Raw genomic sequence first — 18,230 nt, 5'->3', positions numbered from 1 at the left:
ACAGGACTCAACAGAGCAGCTCGGAGGTGGGCAAAGGAACTGCACTAGTCTCTGTTGTCAATTTTATTGACAGAAAAATGAGTCATTAAAAAAGGGCCTCTGAAATTATAGACCGAATTTAGTTCCTGTGTCTTAACCAGCAATTCAATAAAGCTTGAGAGCAGTTTCCATGTACCTAAGTGGCTGAGTGTACCTGGTTTAAAACCTGTTGAGTCAAGTGCCCAGAAAAGTCATAGATCTGATTTCTGTCCCCTTCTCTAAAACATATTGCCTGCAAACCTGGAAAATATTCAGCCCTCTGCAAGATGGCATCACCTAAGAAGTACAGTGTACACAGCCAATAAATATTTGATGATGTATTTTTGAAAATCATTACTCTTACTCACTTGCATTGCAGAAATCTTGCATTATTGATTCTGACAAAAATAATAATTGGAATTTTAAAACTATCATTTATATGTAAGCCACCTGAAAGTTAGGGTTTATTCAATGTTCTTTTTGATTTCATAAATTAGATAAGAAAGATTTAACCTTTGGGACCATATATAAAAGGACAGTCCCTGTTCTAACTTGCTTCCATAGCACTGTTTGAAGTAGAGTGTGACTTTATATGTTCATAGGTTTGGGGAACTGACAAAATTTAAGGATCCACTGGGATTTATTTATTGTTTTCAGAATAGAATATTGAAGTCTAATATTTTCAAGGGAAACAATGACATTGACAAGGCATACTCTTATTTAAAGCTTGAAAAGGTAAAGGCAACTAACTGAATTTAAAAGAAAGAGAAAGAGAAAGAGAGTACTGTAAATGTCTTAAATGTTTAGGAATATCTAAATATTTCTTATAACTCAAGGTATTCAATTGAATAAAATTGATGAAGGATAATGTGCAGTTTGTAGTATCTTTTCCTTAGTACTGAATACAGCCTAGTGACTTGCTGTAGCATTTACAACAGAGAGCACATCCGTGAGTTTGTGGCTGAACTTGAACCTAGAATGAGCTTGTAAAAGGCGCTGCTGACAAAAGTCGGAGAGGCACCTTAATGGATAGCGTGTAGTGTTCCATAGAGTGAGTCACTAGGGTTTCAAGGCAACATCAATTTGGCCATAATATGTTTCCATGGTTTCCACACTTATCACTCTCTAACTTGGTAATGAGCCCCAATAAAATATGACCTGACTGGATTATAGCAATAGGAGAATGTGAAGAACTCTTTTTATAGTTTCCTCTCTTATAAAACACTTGACTGACTCCTTTTGCTAAGGCTATCCTAACTTTCACTGTACTGTGTTGTATGAGGTCATCAGCTCTCAGCATTTCAGGAGGATTCTATGTTGCAATCAGATCAATGTTGTGTGTCTTGCTTGTGGTCTTAGAAGAAAAATATATCTGCCTAGGAACAAGAGTAAAAAAAAAATGCTGGAGAGAGGTGTAAACAAACAAAATACTCAGTGATGCCAGTGTCTATAAAATACATGAAATTTACAAAAATCTGCATCCCTTATGGCTAAGTAACAGAGCTGGCAGGTAAAAGTTTAAAAAAAAACAACAATCTGCTGTAATATAAGTGTTCTTGCAGAGTTGTCTGGAGAATAGACACAGTGCATTCAACTTTCCCCTCATTAGGTGATGAGCAATGCTTAGGTGATGGAACCACGTGGGAGCAATTTGTCATGTTGTGATGGTTTAAAGGTCATGGCATCACCAACTCAATGGACATAAGTCTGAGCAAACTCTGGGAGACAGTGAAGTTCAGGGAAGACTAGCATTAAAGTTGCTCAGTCGTGTCCGACTCTTTGTGACCCCATGAAATATACAGTCCATGGAATTCTCCAGGCCAGAACACTGGAGTGGGTAGCTGTTCCCTTCTTCAGTGGGAACAGCTTCCCAACCCAGAACAAAGTGCACTACAATTAGGAGGAAGGAGCTTGCTCCCTGTAGTATTGAACTCCATAGGCTCCCTCTCTCACCTCTGTCCTCTCTGCCTCTCTCTTCTCTGGCACTTGGCTTGACTCACTGAAAGTGACAGTGAAAGTCGCTCAGTCGTGTTGGACTCTTTGTGAACCCATGGACTATACAGTCCATGGAATTCTCCAGGCCAGAATACTGGAGTAGGTAGCCTTTCCCTTCTCCAGGGGATCTTCCCAACCCAGGGATCGAACCTAGGTCTCCCACATTGCAGGCGGTCTCTTTACCAGCTGAGCACAGGTAAGCCCAAGAACTGGAGTGGGTAGCCTGTCCCTTCTCTAGCGGATCTTCCCAACCCAGGAATCGTACTGGGGTCTCCTACATTGCAGGTGGATTCTTCACCAACTGAGCTACTAGGGAAGCCCCACTTGACTTGGCTTGACTTGCACTTGCACTTGACTTGTACTTGGCTTGATTCACTACTGCCTCTCAACTTCCGTTTTTGGATGAGAGACTTTAATGATAGGCTTTGGGGTGCTTAAAGCCCATCAGGTAGGGAAGTGGCCCTGCTGACAAAGTCAGAGAGGCACCTTAATGAGGAAAGGGGCATGAAGGACCTTTATCTCAAGCATTTGGCAGCCCAGGTGTACCTGTAGAACCCCGAGACAGTGCTGCCTGACAACAGGCATCCTTGTGCTTGGGCAATGATTGCTGCTGACACCCGAGTCATGCCTGAAGAGTCCCTGGCCAAAGGTCATAGGCTGTTTCTCCCGAGCTTTGGGAAAACCCTTCTAGTGACCACTGATGAAAACCACTGGAGACCAAGTTTATTTTCATTTTTTTTTTCCCAAAGAAAACCAGAGTGAGAGAAAGAGAGTAAGAGATGTCTCTATGTTTAAGGCTAATTAAACAGGGGTTGCACAGTGACCATGAAAACTCCTATCCATTTTCATGTTCCGATATCTTGGAGACCAAGGGTTAAGAGTCTCAGAATAGAGAAGTCATCTTGTTTGGAAATTCCTCAAATGTTTATATCCGAGTAGAAAGCTCTGGTCGTGACCAAGTTATCTATTTCATCCCATCGCTAGTTGTGTAACCTTGAGTAACTGATTTGCCATCTCTCTGTCATGAGTTCCTTATTTGTAAAATGGAAATAGGAATGATTTCTACAATATTGTCATCATGAAGCTTAAATGAGACAATGCCTCTGATGATGGAGTGTATGATAAAAACCCAATAAATATCACTCAGCAGTATTATGATTTCAGAGGAACAGAAAAGATGTATTTTTTCTAATTACTACATATTTTCTAGCTGTTCTTTGCACAGACTACTTTTATTCAGGAAAAAAATAACCTTCCAGAAGTGCTTTTATATCCCCAGGGGCTATTAAAATATCTAGTTCTATTATAAAGACTTCTGCTTTCAGCCCAATAGACATGCTCAGAAATGGAATGGACTCCAGGGCAGATGGGGTTTCAGGTTTAATGACATCAGGTACAAGGCAACTCCCACCTTAGGTAAGTTTGAAAATACCCTCTCTGCCCTTCCTAAGCTAAATAGCAAGCCAAAATCAAGCAAGCTACAGAGTCAACAAATAATTTCTGGGCTCGTGGGTCTGTTTTCACTAATTCTTTGTTAATTATGTATTATTTATTGAGTTCTATATGTGAAAGTGTAAGATAGATGGCTTTGGGACTGTATGTACCAAATATATCACACACAATCCATTGACCTTCAGCAGCATATGTATAGTAAAAAAAGTCATATTTTAAAATTATCATAATAAAAGTAGGTGTGGAAAGTCTTATGGGAGTTATGTAAACACAGAAGCTCAGAACATTCACTTTTTTCCTACTGAAAATTTTGGATTTTGCTGTATAATTATGCTTTGAAGCAAAAGGTACTTAGTGGGGAGAAATGACATAAACAAAGGTGTGGAAATGCTAAACATTATCACTTGAATAATGAAAACTACTAATTTGCATTTTCTACTGTGTGCTAGGCTAGCAGGTGTATATATATATAACCAGCTTCCCTGGTGGCTCAGACAGTAAAGCATCTGTCTGCAATGTGGGAGACCCGGGTTCAATGCCTGGGTTGGGAAGATCCCCTGAAGAAGGAAATGGCAATCCACTCCAGCACTGTTGCCTGGAAAATCCCATGGATGGAGGAGCCTGATAGGCTACAGTCCATGGGGTTGCAAAGAGTTGGACACGACTGAGAGACTTTGCTTTTACTTTCATATATAAAGTCAAATTCAGATTCTAGAGAGTATGTCTTAGAGTAAGCAAGAGATTAAGCTGCAAAAATAAGCTAGGATAAGAACAGGGTTTCTAATCCTTCAGTGATGCCAGCTCTCCCTAATAGGAATAAAGCAGTTTCTGACCTGGGGTGGACTTCCGGCTGTGGTGCCCAGTGGAAGGTGATCAGGTGCGTGTAGGTCTGGCCTGGTGGGGCAGCTCCTGGGATTCAGCACTTCACAGCCATCCTATGAGGCAGGTCTTTGTCCACTTTCAGGTGGTGAGAATGAGGCTCACAAGACCTAGGTAACTAAGTCAAGGGCGTTTAGACAATTTCAGAATGGGAACGAGTATCCCATACTTGCTTGGCTGACTTCCAATACAAATTCTCAAATACAGGTTGTCCATTCTCAAATACAGGTTGTTACCCTGTGGCCCTGAAACACCTCATTGTGTTGATTTTAGAGAGAAAAGCAGAGCCTTTATTCACAGAGATAACTGTAGCAGGTTACAATAAGTGGCAGTGAGCCCAGTATGCTTGGCTTACTTGAACAGCATGTAAATTGTAGAAATGCTAATGGTTATAAATGTGTTAATATTTAATTGCAAGGAGTTATAGAGGTAGCTCTAGAAAACTTGGGAGAGTCCCAGGACCTGAGGATTCAGAATTCATAGGACTGAAAAGTGAGAAAAGCTTTGAGATCATCTAATTTGATTTTATCAGTAAGGAAACTAAGGCTCAGAGAGATCAGGTGAATTATCAAGATCATATGGACAATGAGTGAGGGAGGGCTGTCTCTCTATCATATATTAATTAATTATTTTCTTATGAGAAATTGGCTTACATGATTATGGAGGTTAAGAAGTCTCATGATCTTTCATCTGCAAGCTGGATATCTAGCTTTACATCAGTGGTATAATTTGGTCTGGATATGAAGGTCTGAGAACCATGGGAGCTAATGGTACAAACCGCAGTCCAAGGACTAGAGAAGATGAGATGAGATGAGATGTCTCAGTTCGAGAGGGAGGCAGAGAAAAATGATCCTTCGTTCTGGGGGTGTTGCAGGCAATTTTGTGTATCTGATATCCAGATCAGAATATTCATGATACTCAAAGCATGGTTCTCCTATGCTCTCCATGCCTGGAGCTGTGTCATTCTGTTAAACACATAAATTCATTTTCTGAAGATTTAGGAACACATGCTATAACACTTTGGGCTTCCTAGATGTTCAGTTCAGTTCAGTCACTCAGTCATGTTTGACTGTTTGCGACCACAGGACAGCAGCACGCCAGGCCTCCCTGTCCATCACCAATTGCTGGAGTTACTCAAACTCATATTCTTCGAGTTGGTGGTGCCATCTAACCATCTCATCCTCTGTTGTCCCCTTCTCCTCCCACCTCCAATCTTTCCTAGCATCAGGATATTTTCCAGTGAGAGTTCTTTGCATCAGGTGGCGAAAGGATTGGAGTTTCAGCTTCAGCATCAGTCCTTCCAATGAATATTCAGGACTGATTTCCTTTAGGATGGACTGGCTGAGTCTCCTTGCAGTCCAAGGGACTCTCAAGAGTCTTCTCCAACACCACAGTTCAAAAGCATCAATTCTTAGGATCTCGGTTTTCTTTATAGTCCAGCTCTCACATCCATACATGACCACTGGAGAAACCATAGCCTTGACTAGACAGGCCTTTGTTGGCAAAGTAATGTCTCTGCTTTTTAATACACTGTCTAGGTCGATCATAACTTTTCTTTCAAGGAGTAAGTGTGTTTTAATTTCATGCTGCAGTCACAATACGCTGTGATTTTGGAGCCCAAAAAAGTAAAGTCTGTCACTGTTTCCATTGTTTTCCCATCTATTAGCCATGAAGTGATGGGACCAGATGCCATGATTTTCATTTTCTGAATGTTGAGTTTTAAGCCAACTTTTTCATTCTCTTCTTTCATTTTCATCAAGAGGCTCTTTAGTTCTTTTTCACTATCTACCATGAAGGTGGTGTCATCTGCATATCTGAGGTTATTAATATTGCTCCCAACAGTTTTGATTCCAGCTTGTGCTTCATCCATCCCAGCGTTTCTCATGATGCACTCTGCATATAAGTTAAATAAGCAGGGTGACAATATACAGCCTTGACATACTCCTTTCCCAATTTGGAACCAGTCTATTGTTCCATGTCCAGATTACTTTCTGACCCGCATACAGATTTCTCAAGAGGCAGGTCAGGTGGTCTAGTATTCCCTACTCTTGAAGAATTTTCCACAGTTTCTTGTGATCCACACAGTCAAAGGCTTTGGCATAGTCAGTAAAGCAGAAATAGATGTTTTTCTAGAATTCTCTTGTTTTTTCAATGATCCAACGGATGTTGGCAATTTGATCTCTGGTTCCTCTGCCTTTTCTAAATCCAGCCTGAACATCTGGAATTTCATAGTTCACATACTGTTTAAGCCTGATTTGGAGAATTTTGAGCATTACTTTGCTAGCAGGTGAGATGAGTGCAATTGTGTGGTAGTTTGAGCATACTTTGGCGTTGCCTTTCTTTGGGATTGGAATGAAAACTGACCTTTTCCAGTCCTGTGGCCACTGCTGAGGTTTTCACATTTGCTGGCATATTGAGTGCAGCACTTTCACAGCATCATCTTTTAGGATTTGAAAGAGCTCAACTGGAATTCCATCACCTCCACTAGCTTTGTTTGTAGTGATGCTTTCTAAGGCCTGCTTGACTTCACATTCCAGGATGTCTGGCTCTAGGTGAGTGATCACACCATCGTGATTATCTGGGTCATGAAGATCTTTTTTGTACAGTTCTTCTGTGTATTCTTGCCACCATTTCTTAATATCTTCTGCTTCTGTTAGGTTCATAGCATTTCTGTCCTTTATTCCTAGATGGTGCAGTGGTAAATAATGTGCGTGCTGATGCAGGAGACCTGGGTTTAATCCCTGGGTCCGAAGATCCCTGGAGGAGGAAATGGCTACCCACTCCAGTATTCTTGCCTGGAAAATTCCATGGACAGAGGAGCCTGGCGGCTACAGACCGTGGGGTCACACATGACTGAGCACGCACGCATATGGGCTGTAACTCTTTAGAGTCCCTGATGACTGGTACAACTTGAGTAGGTGCCAAGCCCCACTCTGTGGCAGAGGGCAGGGTGTGGAGTGAGGAGCAAGTCCCAGGTGCCCCTCTTGTAACTGTGATTTCTTTCTCATATAATGACTGTGTCCGTGCCAAACTTGGACCTCTGATGGTCAGCTTTTTTCACTGGTCAGCCTCAGGACAGCACAGGATAATGTAGCCCAGGAGATACACCACCAGTTCTCATGCAGTTTTTCTGTGTCCTCATTCCACACCAACTGAATGGAAACCAGGAACTCACCTACTCTTCCCAGGAGCTGACCTTGTGCTGCTGTCAGAGGGGCTCCTGTGCATGTTGCTGGGAGGCTCAGGGACACAGAGGTCCAGTCTGTGGGGCATAATCAGGCCCTCAGGCTCCTTCCCACAGACATCTACATTCTAGAGGCCAAGGGTGTCTAGATAGGTGTCTAGCAAAGCCAGAGTCACTGTTTCTAGGCTTTGGATCCCTGCCAGTATCTCTAAACCCAAGTGAATGTGGGATTATGTGTTCATTCTACCTTTCTTAGGCAAAGCAGGTGGTAGAAATTAGTTGATGAAAAGTACCTGGGAGTTTTGCCAAGCTCATTTTTAGTTCATTATGTCATCTATTATTAATACGTTATTGCATAATGATCACTTGGTCTGATTTCTTTGCCTTATGTACAAGGGGGTGGTTTTCCCCATTTGTGCACGTAGACACTCTAACAGAACCATGTTCAAGGCTGAATTTTCAAATCTGATTATTTGAATACTGGGAAATTCTTGCTGATAAATACAGGTCTTTTGGGAAGTTCTTAACTGATTTTGTCATGAGGCTCACATTTCAGAATGTAGAAAAGAGAAAAAGAATATTATCATTGTGAGTTTAGCAACTGGGAAGAAATGCAAGATGAAGTGAAATGGTGAAGAATGTGGGAAAAAGCAACACAATTTCAAAAGAAATGAGATTCTCAAAACATTCTGATGATACAATTTTGGAAGACCTTGATAGCAAGGCTGTTTAAGAAACTAGTGCAGCAGGAGAAGGCTCATTGTCTACCTTTAGGATTTTGACTAGAAAAAGGAAGGACCAGGGCATAACAAAGACAAATTTTTATAGACCCATAAGGGTAAGTGTCTTCTTTTCCAAGAAGACTAAAGTGTGTCCCTACTTTATTCATGTTCATAACTTCAGGACTTATTGTAATACTAGGATCTCCAGTACTCTTGCCTGGAAAATCCCATGGACGGAGGAGCCTGGTAGGCTGAAGTCCATGGGGTTGCTAAGAGTCGGACACAACTGAGCGTCTTCACTTTCATGCATTGGAGAAGGAAATGGCAAACCACTCTGGTGTTCTTGCCTGGAGAATCCTAGGGACGAGGGAGCCTCGTAGGCTGCCATCTATGGGGTCACACAGAGTCGGACACGACTGAAGCAACTTAGCAGCAGCAGCAGCAGCAGCAGCAAGGTCACTACATTTCTTTCATTGATTCTGCATTTTGAAGAAATTTTATCTCAGGTTCTTAGATTAAGATGCTGATACGATCTCAGCATCACGGTAGATAATCATGATGAGCTACAGAGAATAAGACAGATGTCAAAAGATGCAAAAATATTGTGGCAGAGACACCTAGTTGACCACCCTAATAGCTAGTCTCCTTCTTCTTTTTTGGTAATGAAACTCATTTCATCCAGGAATAATTCATTCCATAAAGGGAATACAAGTCTCAGCCTGTCTTACAGCTCGCTATGGCCATGTGAGTATATTCTGGCCACAGGAGTATAACAGCCAGTGTTAATGTGCTAATGTGAAATATAAGAGACAGTGTAAATGTGATTTCTGAGTTGACTGAGATCACTTAGCTGGGGTTTATGCTCAGTCATTCAGTCATGTCCAACATTTTGAGACCCCCATGGACTACAGCCCATCAGGTTCCTCTGTCCATGGAATTTTTCAGACAAGAAATACTGGAGTGGGTTGCCATTTCCTATTCCAGGAGATCTTCCTGACCCAGGGATCAAACCCTTGTCTCTTGAGTCTCCAGGACTGGCAAGTGGCTTCTTTACCACTGCACCACCTGGAAAGTCCCTTAGTTGGGGAGAGTGGTCCTTGTCTTTTTGCTATTCTAACTACTGCCATCCTGTAGTGATGCCATTTTAGACCTTGAGGGAAGTTATGTGCTGACAAAAATGAAGGATAAAACTGGAACCTGGATTCTTGATGGCTCTGTGGAGCCATCATACCTAACTTTGTTTACTTCTGGATTTCTTTTATTTAAGAGGGGAAAAAATACTTTTATTTGATTATGATTATGTTATTTCAGAGTATCTCTTGCACAGCTGACCCTAACTAATAAAATTTCCAGAGACTACAAATGGTTTTCAGAGACTAGAGATGTAAATTCCAGGAAAAACCCTCCTGACACATTCAATAACAATAATTCTTGTCAAATTAGCTTAAGTTTTTTGGCCTTGTTATCAGAGTAGTAGATTTCACTCAATAACAAAAATTTTGGGAAGACTTACAGCTTATTGTTTTAAATCCCTTACATATATTATCTTTTATAATCATCACAACAGGTACTTTGAAAAACCCCATAAAGCAAACGATGAAACAGAAACAGAGAGGTTTAGAAAACTGATCCAGTGAAGCACAGTTGATGAAGACAAGATACACACTCAAGGAGTCTGAGAATAGAGGCCACTGTCTTAGCTCGCTTACTGTACTGTCTTTCAGGGGCAAGACACAGATAACAAGTGAATTTTAATTTTAGTGCGTTGGATACAATCTCATAAAAGCAGGGTGGAGAAATGATAGATTGCCATTTAGATAAATTCAAGATGCCCAGTCAGTGTCATTCTGGAAGGAAATGTCCCGGTCCTTGTCAAGGTGTCTTAATGCACTTCTGTTTAAGAATGTTATTAATGCCTAAGGCCATATCCGGTCTATTTATCAAGTGTGCAAGAACTAGCCTGGAAAGGAGAAGATTCATGAAAACATGGGGGTCTCATCAAATATTTATTTTATAATTTTAGAGTTTTAGCAGCCTCAGAATCACCAGTTTAATGCCTTGCAGGAATGGTAGGGATGCAAAGTGGGTACAGGATCTATGGGGACACTCTTTTGAAATTCTGCAATATTTGACAATATTCTGATAAGTTATATATTTACCCTTTGACCCAGAAACTCCACTTCTATATTACTAACAAGATGCACTGGTGAAAATGAAAAAAACAACCAACCAACCAAACAAAAAACCCAAACAAGTATAAGGACACAAATTCACAAAGCTATACTTTGTACACTAGTTACATACAGCCTAATTTATTTGATGGCTCAGATGGTAAAGAATCAGCCTGCAATGCAAGAAACCTGGGTTTGATCCCTGGATAGGGAAGATCCTCTGCGGAAAGTCATGGCAACACACTCCAGTATTCTTGCCTGGAGAATTCCACGGACAGAGGAGCCTGGCAGGCTACAGTCCATGGGGTTGCAAAGAGTCAGACACAACTGAGAGACTAATACTTCAGTTAATTTAAGAAATAAAATTGTAAGGAAAAAATAAAAATTAGATGGACAGGGGAATCTGTAGATTAAAAGAGACTCAGTCTATTGTAAGCATAGGCTCTCATTGGCTTTCTGATTCAAACAAGTAGAAAGAAAGAGGGGAGAGAGATTGAGGGGTGGGGAGAATGCACAGGCTGGTGAAATGTGAGCACTGCATGTATAGTTTAAGATATTTAGGAATTATTTGTTGTTACGAAGTCACAGTCTGTATATTTTAGAGAAACTGTGATTCATTATGGATAGTTTTATATGATGTTTGGGATTTGTGTCACACAAATCCAGGGAAGAGGGAAGCTGGGTGAACACAAAGATGAAATAAGATTGATCGCAGGTTGGGGCTATATTTACAGCCTGGTGTTAGCTATGAAGGCATTCACTGTTCTGTTACATCAGCTCTTATACACGTTTGAAATTTTTCATAACGCAAAAGTAAAAGTTAAACTATATTTCTCAATTTTAAATAAAATATTTTAACGTGCTAAAACTTTTCCCTCTTGAAATGTACAGATGCAGCTCTTTAAGAAAAGAGATTTGCCAAGAAAGAAAAACAAAGAAATCAAGAGCAAAAACACATTTGATTTGAAGCAGAGCTAAGGAGAAAATTTTGGGGCTCCAGAAAGTTATTTTAGTGCTCTTTTTATTTTATGGATGACTTTCAGTCAACGGGCAGTGATGTCAAAGGGAGCATACTGTTTTCTGATTGATTACTTATTGAAGTAATCAATCAAGGTTATACAAAGGTATATTTTGACTCTAAAATAACAAAAAATTTTCCTCCAATGGAGGCTATTGAGAGAAAAATTTTCTCCAGGTTTGGCTAGCCCAGGTCTGGTTGAATACACAGGTTGAGACTTGTCCGCCTGTTAGGGATGCTATAAAGAGAATTTCTGTATCAGCTTGGAGGCTACATTAGATGAATTTGAAGATCCCTTCCTACTTGATGATGCAATAATTCTATAATGAGATGATCCTTCTTGATTCAACACATAACTCATAACTCTTGCTGGAGGGCTGGCATGTGCTGTGGGGAGCACTGATTCCTGATCAGAAGGAAAAACACTTGATTTTCAGGTACAGACTGATGCAGTCCTTCACAAATCAAAAACTTAAAGACTCAAATTATTAATGTGAATAGCAATTTTAGTCATTTGGGTTTTAATACATATATTTAATTCCTAAAAAGTATAAGGTGTTTGGCCATAGATGAGAAAGACCCTGGTTCAAATGCTGAGTGCCCAAAGGGGTTTGATACCTATGGCTTCTCCTCCCCTTTCCCATAACTTGTTTTACTTTCATGGAAATCTGCTCAGAGACAAAGTTCTATTACTCACCTTGAGTGCCAAGTGTGAGTTGAAAGCAACATGTCACCATTCCCAACCAGTTTTAAAGCTTTATTTCTAACTGGAATAAATATACTTATTTAAAAAATAATTCCTGATAAATCAGGAATGAAAGAGGAGATATTACAATGAATGCCACAGACATATAAAGGATCACAAGAAACTGCTATGAACAATTATGTGCCAGCAAACTAGACAAGCTAAAAGAAATGGAAATTTCTAAGAAATGTCAGGCAAATTTCCTATAAATCTACAAACTTCCAACACTGAACAATAATGAAATAGAAAATCTAAACAGAATGATGATTAGTAAACAGATTGAATCAGCAATTAAAAACCTCCCAACAAACAAAAATCCACAAATGAATGGCTTCACTGGTGAATTCTGCCAAGCATTTGAAGAAGAATTAGTAATAATTCTTCTCAAACTCTTCCAAAAAATAGAAAAGGAAGAAACATTTCCAAACTCATTTTAAGAAGCCAGCATTACCCTGATACCAACCATACAAAGGTATCACAAAAAAAGGGAAAATTACAGTTCAGTATTCCTGATGTCCACACTTAGCCAAGGTAATCTACAGATTCAATGCAATTTCTCACAATATTCCAATGGTGTTTTTCATAGAATTAGAACAAATAATACTAAGATTTTTATGGAACCACAAAAGACCCCAAAAAGTTAAGACAATCTTGAAAAAGATGAACAAAACTAGACGTATCACACTGTTTGATTTCAAACTATATTTCAAAGCTATAGTAATTATAAACAATATGGTATTGGCATAAAAATAGACATATAAATCAGTGGAACAGAATAGAGACCAAAAATAAATCCATGCATATATGGTCAATTAATTTATGACAAAAAAGTTAAGAATATACGATGAGATATGACAGTCTCTACAATGAATGGTGTTGGGAAGAACGGACAGCCACATACAACAGAATAAAACTGAACCAATATTTTATACCATACAGAAAAATTAACTCAAAATGGATTAAAGACTTGAACATAAGACCAAAACCATAAAACTCCTAGAATAAAACAGGTGATGAGCTCCTAGACACAGGTCTTAGTGATGACTTTTCAAATTTGACACTAAAAGCAAAAGCAACAAAAGCAAAAGTAAACCAATGGAACTACACTGAACTAAAGAACTTCTGTGCAGTAAATGAGATCACCAACAAATAGAAATGGCAACTAATGAATGGGAGGAAATTATTGCTAATAATATATCTGATGGGGACTAATATCCTAAATATATATATCTATATTTAAAAATACCTCACACAGTTCAAAAGCAAAAATCCCCATACAATCTGATTTTAAAAATGGGCAGAAGTTCTGAATAGACATTTTTCCAAAGGAGACATATAGATGGCCAATGGGTACATAAAAAGATGTTTATCATCACTAATCATCAGAGAAATGCAACTCAAAACCTCAGTGGACTATATCATCTCACACCTGTTAAAATGGCTATTATCCAAAAGACAAGAAATGACAAGTGCTGGAGAGGGTGTAGAGAAGAGGAAACCTTTGTGCTCTGTTGGTGGGAGTGCATATTGGTGCAGCTGATGACAAAAGCTCGCTCCTCTGTATACTAGTGCCAAAGTGAATCTCAGAGACAGAATTTTGGGTAAAGTAGAAGAGAACAGCTTTATTGCTTTGCCAGGCAAAGGGGAACACAGTAGGCTCCTGTTTTGAAAAAGTATGTGTCCCAATTTGGTAAGGATAGTGAGCAGTTTTCCAGTAATCATTCAAAGAGGGTGTGAAAAGCTTGTGAACATTCTTCTGATGGGTTGGTGGTGAGGTAAGAAGGAGTCAGCATCATCAACTTCAGGTTCCAACTGGTCTGGGGTCTATAAGCTTGTGGGCAACATACCATCCTTAATCATTAACTTTTCTTTCTTGTGGCTCAGCTGGTAAAGAATCTGCCTGCAATACAGGAGACCTGGGTTCGATCCCTGGCTTGGAAAGATCCCCTGGAGATGAGAAAGTTTACCCACTCCAGTATTCTGACTTAGAGAACTCCATGGACTGTAGAGTCCATGGGGTCACAAAGAGTCGGACACAACTGAGTGACTTTCACTTTCTCCCACCTGTAGGAGGTTTCAGTATCTGAAACCTCAAAGATATTGTTGTATATATCTGTTGATGGGGATCCACAGCCTTGTCTCAAGGCTGCACTGCTGTTTCTCTTGACCATTTGTTTCCCTCCCTTCCCTAATTAACCACTGCTTGAATCTGCCTATTGAAACTCAGGGGAAGTCATGGAGGCTGAAAGAAGGCTATTTCCTGTAATCAAAGAAATGGGGGATGCAAAGGCTTTGTGCCCAGGAGCCCCCTAGGGCCCTGCTCAGTATCACAGCCACTATGGAAAATATTAGGGAGGATCCTCAAAAAATTAAAGATAGAATTACAGTAAGATCTAGGAATTCCACTTTGAGGTATTTATCTGAAGAAAATAAAAACACTAAATCAAAAGATGTATGTACCTGCCTGTTCATACAGCATTATTTACAATAGCCAAAATATGGGAAGCTACCTGAGTGTTCATCAATAAATAGAGTGGGTAAAGAAGACATGTGTGTGTGTGTATATATATATACATACATATACACCCACAAAATGGACTGTTATTCAGCCACTGAAGTCCTCATTAAAAAATAAATCTTGCCATTTGTAGCAACATGGATGGATCCACAGTGTTTATTTTGCTGCTGCTGCTGCTAAGTCGCTTCAGTTGTGTCCGACTCTGTACGACCCCATAGATGGCAGCCCATGAGGCTCCCCTGTCCCTGGGATTCTCCAGGCAAGAACACTGGAGTGGGTTGCCATTTCCTTCTCCAATGCATGAAAGTGAAAAATGAAAATGTTTATTAGGCTAAATGAAATATCAGAAAAAGACAGCTGTATGATCTCTCCTATATGTAGAATCTAAAAAAATAGACAAAAAAAAAAAAAAAACCCAGAAGATCATAGATACAAAGAACAGATTGAGTGCAACGTGCTCATTTGCTGCAGTCACGTCCAGCTCTTTGCAATTCTATGGACTGTAGCCCTTCAGCTTCCTCTGTCTGTGGGGATTCTCCAGGCAAGAATACTGGAGTGGGTTGCCATTTTGCCCCCCAGGTGGTCTTCCTGACCAGGGGATCAAAACCGCTTCTCTTATGTCTCCTGAATTGGCAGGTGTGTTCTTTACCACTAGCGCCACATGGGAAGCCCAAATTGGTGGTTGCCAAAAGTGGGGGGTAAGAAGTGAGATAAATGGGTGAAATTTGTTTTCCAGTTTAAATAGAATAAAATTTTATTATTATTATTATTTTTAAACTTTACAATATTGTATTGGTTTTGCCACACATCAACATGAATCCGCCATGTGTGTACACATGTTTCCAATCCCGAACCCTCCTCCAACCTCCAACACACCATCCCTCTGGGTCATCCCAGTGCACCAGCCCCAAGCATCCTGCACCCTGCATTGAACCTAGTCTGGTGATTCGTTTCTTATATGATATTATACATGTTTCAATGCCATAAATAGAATAAAATTTTAAATAATAATAAAGAATTCCTAGTGTCAACAAATTAACAGAGTGAGGGTTGAGGTGGATGTTCTGAAATGACACAGTATAACTAATCCAGCTGTTTGGTGATTCCAAAAACTAACCACATGGTCTATATCAGAGATGATCAGGAGTCCTGCTGCTCAGGCTGAAGGTGACTGCCATCCAGGAACTCAGAGTTAGCCTTGGTTCAGGGAAACTTGAATGAATGGTTCACGGAAAAATAAGTGCTGAACTTCCAAAGATCTGTGAGTCCCTCCTGTCCCTAACATTGCTATTAGCTTCTCTTTCTATAGTTGTCAGTGACACTTTTGCTTTATTGACTATGCCAAAGCCTTTGACTGTGTAGATCACAACAAACTGGAAAATTCTTCAAGAGACGGGAATACCAGACCACCTTACCTGCCTCCTGAGAAAGCTGTATGCGGGTCAGGAAGCAACAGTTAGAACCAGACATGTAACAAAGACTGGTTCCAAATAGGAAAAGGAGTATGTCAAGGCTGTATATTGTCACCCTGCTTATTTAACTTATACACAGAGTACATTACACAAAATGCCAGGCTGGGTGAAGCACAAGCTGGAATCAAGATTGTCGGGAGAAATATCAATAACCTCAGATATGCAGCTGAAACCACACTTATGGTAGAAAGTGAAGAGGAACTAAAGAGCCTCTTGATAAAAGTGAAAGAGGAGAGTGAAAAAGCTGGCTTACAACTCAACATTGAAAAAACGAAGATCATGGCATCTGGTCCCATCACTTCATGGCAAATAGATGGGGAAACAATGGAAACATTGACAGACTTCATTTTCTTGGGCTCCAAAATCACTGCAGATAGAGACTGAAGCCATGAAATTAAAGATGCTTGCTCCTTGGAAGAAAAGCTATGACCAACCTAGACAGCATATTAAAAAGCAGACATTACTTTGATGACAAAGATCCATCTAGTCAAGGCTATGGTTTTTCTAGGAGTCATGTATGGATGTGAGAGCTGGACTATAAAAAGGCCTGAGCACCAAAGAACTGATGCTTTTGAACCGTGGTATTAGAGAAGACTCTTGAGTGTCCCTTGGACTGCAAGGAGATCAAACCATGCAATCCTAAAGGAATCAGTCCTAAATACTCATTGGAAAGACTGATGCTGAAGCTGAAACTCCAGTATTTTGTCCACCTGATGCAAACAACTGACTCATTGGAAACAACCTTGATGCTGAGAAAGATTGAAGGCAGGAGGAAAAGGAGATGACAGAGGATGAGATGGTTAGATGGCATCACCAACTCAGTAGACATGAGTTTGAGTTAGCTCTGGGAATTGGTGATGGACAGGGAGGCCTGGAGTGCTGCAGTCCATGGGGTCACAAAGAGTCAGACATGACTGAGCCACTGAACTGAATGGAACTGAACTAAGTGACATGAATCTCAGCTCCATTCTACGTGGATTATTTCTGATCTAATTCTCATAGTCCCTACATTTCAAGAGATAGATATAAAGATCAGATGGATATTACAGGAAAATTGGATTGCTCTGCAGTGAGTGAGATATGAAAAAGCCTTTTCCCAACCAAGCAGTAGACAGAATTGTCATAGTAACTTGTGTTTCAAATAAAATGGTTCATAGAACAGAGGTGACACTGCCTTTTGTAAAGTGTGAAATTGGTCGTTCTGTCGGGCAGAATGAGGATCAAAAAAGGAAAAAGAAAGAATACACATAGTTTTTATTATGTTATGATCTGTCTCAATTCACAAATATCTACCAATACCAATATCTATAAATACAGTGATAAGAGTCTTTGAAAGGCTACACATTTACTATATTTTCGTGCTTGGTCCAGAGCAAATCTGGTTTGAACCTGCAGACAATCATCGCCAGCTCTAGAATGCTAAAGGGTTCACTTTAAATAAGCACCTGCTAGATTTCCAATGTGACAGATGAAAATGTCTTGCACTTATTAGTTATATCTCCTCTTTTACACTTCAGACTATATACTGTTGCGCCCTTGACATTGTTTTCCAGTTCACTCTTCCACCTTCCTTAATCATTTTGGCACCTTATGTTCTGCCAAGATCCATGGTGTCCCAGTCAAGTCTATGACCATTCTAGCACCTTACACTTTAGCACATAACACTTTGTATTGAAGTTTCATAATATATAAAATATTACATAAAATTTTATACAGATATATAAAAATAATTTTTATCCCTCTGAACACTGTAACTATAATAAACTTTACATTTCCCATACACATACCATACTGTTGCACTGCAAAAATATAAGCATAACCAATATTTGCTGTGACCCAATGTGTGTTGGGGACAGCTTTTATCTTGCTTTCAACCTTCTCACCATCCCGGTCACCTTTAATCCTCCCTAGAGTCTAGTATCTATCAAGGCTATGATGGTAGAAGAGAGCTTTAAAAATGTAATCAGGCTGAAAAGAAGATGCACTTTTAGGAAAATTCATGAGAAAACTGTCAGGGAGCTTGTCCCAGTGCAAAATATCTGCCTGTCCCTTTGTC

This window comes from Oryx dammah, unplaced genomic scaffold (genome assembly GCF_014754425.2).
Source record: "Oryx dammah isolate SB20612 unplaced genomic scaffold, SCBI_Odam_1.1 HiC_scaffold_4, whole genome shotgun sequence".
NCBI lineage: Eukaryota > Metazoa > Chordata > Mammalia > Artiodactyla > Bovidae > Oryx > Oryx dammah.
This window is presented reverse-complemented; position numbering follows the sequence as displayed.